This window comes from Oncorhynchus keta, chromosome 28 (genome assembly GCF_023373465.1).
Source record: "Oncorhynchus keta strain PuntledgeMale-10-30-2019 chromosome 28, Oket_V2, whole genome shotgun sequence".
NCBI classification, from domain to species: Eukaryota; Metazoa; Chordata; class Actinopteri; order Salmoniformes; family Salmonidae; genus Oncorhynchus; species Oncorhynchus keta.
In genome coordinates this window covers 49875994-49883644 of record NC_068448.1, presented here as the reverse complement: position 1 = coordinate 49883644, position 7651 = coordinate 49875994, and the positions used below count along the sequence as shown (strand labels likewise).

Sequence of the window (7651 nt, the reverse complement as noted above, 5' to 3'; positions counted from 1 at the left end):
AATCATATATACAACACACAATAGAAAAATATAACAGGGAATCAAGACCGTGTGAACACCGTGGCACTGCTACCACTCTTACAGCTCACAAAAGAAGCTCATTATTTTAGTATGGTGAAGAGGGTACAGTATATTTAGGGACCAAGGACAATCGTTACGCCGTCAACGCTGCACAGTTGCCAAGTCGAAAATCAACCATCCCCTTGTCTCTTCCCACCATATATATATATCTAAAGGTGTGAGCAATATGGTAGAATCTCTATTGCCTACCAAAAGGCTAGGTGGCATTATTACAATGATTTTTAATGCCTATCTGATGCTTTCAGATCTACGACAGTCCATCACAAAATGTTTAGGGCAGTGTTTCCCAACCCTCTCGTGGGGAACGCTAGATAGTCCACATTTTTGTTTTAGGGCTGCACCGACACATTAACATCAGCAAGCCCCTGTCTAGTTGAATAATGTGTATCAGTGCAGGGCTAGAACAAAAATGTGGAGGGTTGTGAACACTGGTCTAGAGATAAAGAACAATTTGATGTCGGACAAAGTCGGCCCAACCCATAGGCTTTCCCCCTATCCATCCAATGAGGGCGTCGGAAAATAAAGCTTCTGTGTGAAAGGGAAAGTGAGGTTGAGGTTCAGTGCTCCGTCTCCCATGGTCTCTTGGGCATCGTTTCCTCTCGTTCTGAGACACTCCATCAATGCCCATTGGTGGTTTCTCTTCGAACCCTACCCCTCAACAATAGTCTTCTGGGTCGGGTACATCTTGCCTATGGCAACCTGTGGAGAAAGGAGAAAATAAATGACTTAAAAGGGAAGTTCACCGGAATTCCATTATTTGATATGTCGTCCATAAACATTGTTAGGGTAAGTTGTGTTGGCAATCACAACGAATGTGTTGCAAAACTGATTGATTTTGTAAATAAACATCACTATATAGGGAGCATTTGTGTGAAAATGACACTTAGTTGTTGAGATTGTCAGACAACCTGGGCTTCATTTCCCCACACCATTTTAGTGGTTCAGATAAATACTGTAGGCAGATGATGTCTGTCAAATCCATACTGAACTGTGGGAGCAAAGCTCAGTTCATCGATACAGCAAGTTACAACATTGACCTACAGTATCAAAGTCTGGTGACCTATTCTGATAGTCCGCAGTGAAATTGGAATCGAGAGAGTCAGGACTTCTCATGAGTGCACAATCTGTTTAACAGTGGTACCAGTTCAACAGCTCAGATTAAAATGCATACTTTTCCCTTGCTATGGGTATCTTTGTATATTTGCACATATTCTTGACAGTCACCTGCTACTTCAAACATCAAGCGATGACTCACAATTCCCATGTCTCAAGTTATTCACAGCTTTTATTTTATCAGCACTCAATACACATACGGTATATAAAAGCACAAACTCAGCTAAAAAAGAAACGTCCTCTCACTGTCAACTGCGTTTATTTTCAGAAAACTTAACATGTGTAAATATTTGTAGAAACATAAGATTCAACAACTGAGACATGAACTGAACAAGTTCCACAGACATGTGACTGACCAAAATGGAAGAATGTGTCCCTGAACAAAGGGCGGGGGGGTAAAAATCTAAAGTAACAGTCAGTATCTGGTGTGGCCACAAGCTGCATTAAGTATTGCAGTGCATCTCCTCCTCATGGGCTGCACAATATTTGCCAGTTCTTGCTCTTCCACCAAATCACCTGCAAGTTCCCGAACATTTCTGGGGGGGAATGGCCCTAGCCCTCACCCTCCGATCCAACAGGTCCCAGACGTGCACAATGGGATTGACATCCGGGCTCTTCGCTGGCCATGGCAGAACACAGACATTCCTGTCTTGCAGGATCAGCTGTCTGTCCTGTCTCCCTGTCTTAGGCGTCTCACAGTACGGACATTGCAATTTATTGCCCTGGCCACATCTGCAGTCCTCATGCCTCCTTGCAGCATGCCTAAGGCACGATCACAAAAGATGAGCAGGGACCCTGGGCATCTTTCTTTTGGTGTTTTTCAGAGTCAGTAGAAAGGCCTCTTTTATAGTGTCCTAAGTTTTAATAACTGTGACCTTAATCCCTTTACAATGAAGATCTGTGAAGTTATTTGGTTATTTACGAATGATCTTTGAAAGACAGGGTCCTGAAAAAGGCACGTCTCTTTTTTTGCTGAGTTCACATACATACACGTAGCAAGTAGCCTAGAGGTTAAGAGCGTTGGGCCAGTAACCCAAAGGTCGCTGGTTCAATTCCCCAAGCCTGCAAAGAGGAAAGATCTGCCTTTAAGCAAGGCGCCGATGACATGGACATGATTAAATGCGTTAAGACACATTTCGGTTGAACGCATTCAGTTGTGCAAATTACTAGGTATCCCCTTCCCCAAACACTGACTGACACTGGGGCTAAATCCAATATATGGTTTCGACATTAAAAGATGCCCCAAAGTGAGTCAAGGAAGCCATCTGTTAAAAGCCCGGCCGGTAAAGTGCGGGCAACTTGCTGCCTTCACGGGAAAGGCAGTAGTGACAGAGAAATGAGAGAACATATGCAAGGTCGGCTAAGGCTGCGACTGTTCATTTCTCAAAGGGATGGCTCAGCAAAGAGGAGCATTAAGATCCATTTCGCAGAGCCCCCGCCCCTGTGTAAATATGCCTGTGTTCTGTTGACACAAGCCATCCGTCAGAACCCCCTACGGCTGCCACAGCCAGAACAGGGAGCACAGCCATCTACTGGACGTGGATATATAAACCAACAAGGCCTGTTAAAGGCCTGTGTTAAAGTTTGCACCTGCTTATGGCTGGTTTAAAAGGTGCAGAGCTACATTACCGTAGCAGGTTTATAAACCTATCAGAGCTTCGCAACAGGCACCTGTTTTTTTTTGCCATCTTCTTCGTTACTGAGTTACAGTTTGTACCAGTTAATATTGCTGGATTTTAAAAAGCACGGAATATTGCAGTGTACTCCTTTCCCTTTACCTGGCTTATAACAAATAAAGGTGATGCCAAAGGCCTTGGTGTTATTTTGGGGGGTCTTGCTTTCTGCCTGGACATTAAAGTATTGGGGAAAGACTTCAACACTGTTGCCTGACCAGCTGTACAAAGACCAAGCCTTTTCAACAGGAAACTGGTTTGGATTGTATTCTGTGCGCCATTCTATAGGCTATTTTGTAGTAGGCTGTGTAGGGTTTTCACCACTTCTAAATGTGTCAGACGACGTTCCGCCCCCATTCATTTTCAATGGGGGAACGTGGAGCAAAGCGCAGTGGATTGTGGGAAGGTGAGCGGCAAGAACCCTGCCAGCGGAGCGGTAGAACTTGATGCAAATTGCACGTGGCTTCCGCTGCCATTACCCAATTCGGGGGAGAAGCAGATGTTTGCTTGAAAATCTTCCGTTCATGAAACATAGTTCCACCGGACATTAGTTCCGGTCAAGCAAAACCAAAACATATGGAGGAAAGTCAATCATTGCTGGGTATGGTTTTCCAACTCTATATGATGTCGCTTCGCTAGAATACGGAGACAAAAATGCGAAGGTGAATGGCATGGAGGAGGATTACAGAGATTGTTGATGTTGATGGTGGGTGAAGAAAGATATGCACAATGATGTTTGCTTGGGCTGCTTACTAGCTATAAAACTCAAATCAACCCAAACCTAAAAACTGATCACAGCCACAATTTGTGAATGTGTTGACTAAATTAAAATTGTGAAATCACCAGAAAAACACATTACATTGTAAATGATACGTTAATCATTACTTTTCCATGTAATATGCTACCAATTAGATTCTGGTATAATAACATGATTATATTATAGCTTATGGCTCTTTCATTGTGCCCGTGTCATGACTTGGGCTGTTACTGTGACCGTATTAACACCACACCGGCGGTCAAGAGTCATTAGACGGTTAAATTCAGCGTGACCATTTAGTCACACCCCCTCTCCCCTGATTGCTCAGTTTGGCCGGCGGCCAGCTCCAGGAAGAGTCTTTGTGGGTCCAAACTTCTTCCATTTAAGAATGGAGGTCACTGTGTTCTTGTGGACCTTCAATGCTGCAGATATTTGTTGGTACCTTTCCCCTGAAAGGCTTGGTTTTAGCTCCGACATGGACTGTCAACTGTGGGACCTTATATAGACACGTTTCTGCCTCGCCAAATCATGTCCAATCAATTGAATTTACCACAAGTGGACTCCAAGTTGTAGAAACATCAAGGATGATCAAAGTAAACAGGATGCACCAGAGCTCAATTTCGAGTCTCATAGCAAAGAGTCAGATTACTTATGTAAATAAGGTATGTGTTCCATTTTTAATACATTTGGTTTTTGCTTTGTCATTATAGGGTATTGTGTGTAGATTGATATTTTTTTAAATATCCATTTTAGAATAAGGCTGTGATGTAACAAAATGTGGAGCTGAATACGTTCCGAAGGCACTGTACATACGCAGTGTGTCAGTTTCAAGTTTGAGTAAGATCATTTTCACCATAAAAATGCACCTTTAGCATAATGCATAAATCGCATTTGTGGTCACTTTTGAGAATTGTGTTTTCCTGCTATTGGAACATTTGCGCTAATAGCCTACTGCCGTGTGCACATTGCCAAGCTTATAATGTGAAGAAATAGCCTAACAGTATCAACATTTTAAGTTCAAATGCTCTCATACGTTGCATCAGGCTCATTGCTTAAAACAGGTTTTTTGATGCTAGTGGTTGCAATAATCTATCGCATCCCACAACTGTCCCAGACTATGCTTGAAATATTGATTTTCACACAGGTCCCAGCTGTGGCCTGGACACCATATGTGAATTAATTACCCCCATTTATCTTCAGAGTTTTTACTGGTTTAGTGACCTAAACTGGGATATGATTAACACCCCGGCCATCCTACAATTTAAGCTAGACGCCCTCAATCTCACACACATTATCAAGGAACCTACCAGGTTCAACCCTAAATCCGTAAACACGGGCACACTCATAGATATCATCCTGGCCAACCTGCCCTCTGAATACACCATGCTGTCTTCAACCAGAATCTCTGTGATCACCGTCTCATTATCTGCATCCGTAATGGGTCCATGGTCAAACAACCACCTATCATCACTGTCAAACGCTCCCTAAAACACTTCAGCGAGCAGGCCTTTCTAATCAACCTGGCCCGGGTATCCTGGAAGGATATTGACCTCATTCCATCAGTAGAGGATAATAATAATATAATATATGCCATTTAGCAGACGCTTTTATCCAAAGCGACTTACAGTCATGTGTGCATACATTCTACGTATGGGTGGTCCCGGGGATCGAACCCACTACCCTGGCGTTACAAGCGCCATGCTCTACCAACTGAGCTACAGTAGGGGGTTAGGGTTCAACCTAGAGTGTAGGGGGTTAGGGTTCAACCTAGAGTGTAGGGGGTTCAACCTAGAGTGTAGGGGGTTCAACCTAGAGTGTAGGGGGTTCAACCTAGAGTGTAGGGGTTCAACCTAGAGTGTAGGGGGTTCAACCTAGAGTGTAGGGGGTTAGGGTTCAACCTAGAGTGTAGGGGGTTCAACCTAGAGTGTAGGGGGTTCAACCTAGAGTGTAGGGGGTTCAACCTAGAGTGTAGGGGGTTCAACCTAGAGTGTAGGGGGTTAGGGTTCAACCTAGAGTGTAGGGGGTTAGGGTTCAACCTAGAGTGTAGGGGGTTAGGGTTCAACCTAGAGTGTAGGGGGTTAGGGTTCAACCTAGAGTGTAGGGGGTTAGGGTTCAACCTAGAGTGTAGGGGGTTAGGGTTCAACCTAGGGTGTAGGGGGTTAGGGTTCAACCTAGAGTGTAGGGGGTTAGGGTTCAACCTAGGATGTAGGAGGTTAGGGTTCAACCTAGGGTGTAGGGGTTAGGGTTCAACCTAGGGTGTAGGGGGTTAGGGTTCAACCTAGGGTGTAGGGGGTTAGGGTTCAACCTAGGGTGTAGGGGGTTAGGGTTCAACCTAGGGTGTAGGGGTTAGGGTTCAACCTAGAGTGTAGGGGGTTAGGGTTCAACCTAGGGTGTAGGAGGTTAGGGTTCAACCTAGGGTGTAGGGGGTTAGGGTTCAACCTAGGGTGTAGGGGTTAGGGTTCAACCTAGAGTGTAGGGGGTTAGGGTTCAACCTAGAGTGTAGGGGGTTCAACCTAGAGTGTAGGGGTTAGGGTTCAACCTAGAGTGTAGGGGGTTAGGGTTCAACCTAGGGTGTAGGGGGTTAGGGTTCAACCTAGAGTGTAGGGGGTTAGGGTTCAACCTAGAGTGTAGGGGGTTAGGGTTCAACCTAGAGTGTAGGGGGTTAGGGTTCAACCTAGGGTGTAGGTGTTAGGGTTCAACCTAGAGTGTAGGGGTTAGGGTTCAACCTAGAGTGTAGGGCTGGACATAAGTAAGAAGCTATGTCCCAAAGGGCACACTATACCCTATATAGTGCACTACTTCTGACCAGAACTCTATGAACCCTGTTCAAACGTATCACACTACATAGGGTGCCCATTGGGACAAACAGCCAGAGGCAGTTGAACAGGATAATAGACATGAAGCGTCTCCTGGAGAAGATGTCTGGAAAACAACATGACAGCCCTCACAGGACTCAGCCATCTAGCTTTAAAATATACACCTTTACAGATAAAAACACAAGGAGTCCCAAACCACACCCTAACGCCCCTCTCCCCCACGTAATAAAAGTGCTTTCCTCACCATCTTAAGCATGCCCCCGCGATATGCAACTTTTCAAGGATGTTAGGAACCAATATACACAGGCAATTAGGAACGCAAAGGATAGCTTTTTCAAACAGAAATTTGCATCCTGTAGCACAAACTCAAAAAAGTTCTGGGACACTAAAGTCCATGGAGAATACGAGCACCTCCTCCCAGCTGCCCACTGCACTGAGGCTAGGAAACACTGTCACCACATAAATCTACAATAATCACAAATTTCAACAAGCATTTTTCTACGGTAGATCACGTGATGGAGAGTCATGTGAGTGAGGTGCTTCAGCACGCAGCCAGGAGAAGGGAATTATAATTATTATATTCAACCCAAGGGCACGATGGCCACTAGCCGCAAAAGGAATGGATTCTTTTAGGGTGCGTTATGGCCACACAAAGCGGATACAGTCGAGAAATTTGATGCATTATCAAGTTCTTGTAAAATTGAATGAGAGACTGATGAAGTGTATACAGCCTGTGCAAAAAAAAACAAAAGTTCATTCAACTTTTTTCAAATCATCAGTCGTCGCATCATTCAGCCTGTCAAAACATATAGCCCAACATTTGTAACTAACTTTACATAAATAACTCTAAAGTAAACGTATAGGAGTACGTTTCTTTGTTAACCGCTCAACACAGAATAGCTGCATGTCCGGACTCCCTCAAATCCCATGGAGAAAATATAATTTATATTTTATTCAGCTATGTTCAATTGTATTCTTCATACTATAAAATAATGCCACATAATTCTAATCAAATCTTGGCTGCTAAATGAACAAGTGTAGCCCACAGCCATATGGCATAGTCAGACCAGGGCCCAACATAAGGACAACTGAGTATGCTATTCTGTTCTTCTGAAATAGAATACATTTTCTTCATACCATTTATTGTGATGGATTTAGACTTTTTAAAATGTAGATGTTCCAAAAGGTCTGCATCAGTGGCTTGTAGGCTG

General features: G+C 44.0%; 1 long non-coding RNA gene across 50 annotated transcripts; it reads right to left on the bottom strand.

Moving 5' to 3' along the window:
* Positions 1 to 5290: 5290 nt before the first annotated feature.
* On the bottom strand, positions 5291 to 6679 carry LOC127912821 (uncharacterized). 50 transcript variants are annotated; one of them, XR_008083509.1, is made up of 5 exons: positions 6164 to 6678; positions 5903 to 6009; positions 5607 to 5849; positions 5496 to 5543; positions 5291 to 5433 (listed from the first exon to the last, which is right to left on the bottom strand). It is a non-coding gene; the product is annotated as an uncharacterized LOC127912821 (long non-coding RNA). The 50 variants fall into 50 exon arrangements; XR_008083501.1 differs by having other exon boundaries at positions 5496 to 5522; XR_008083529.1 differs by lacking the exon at positions 5496 to 5543 and having other exon boundaries at positions 5348 to 5364; positions 5586 to 5822; positions 5876 to 5929; positions 5983 to 6116; positions 6164 to 6679.
* Between the last annotated feature and the right edge of the window lie 972 nt (positions 6680 to 7651).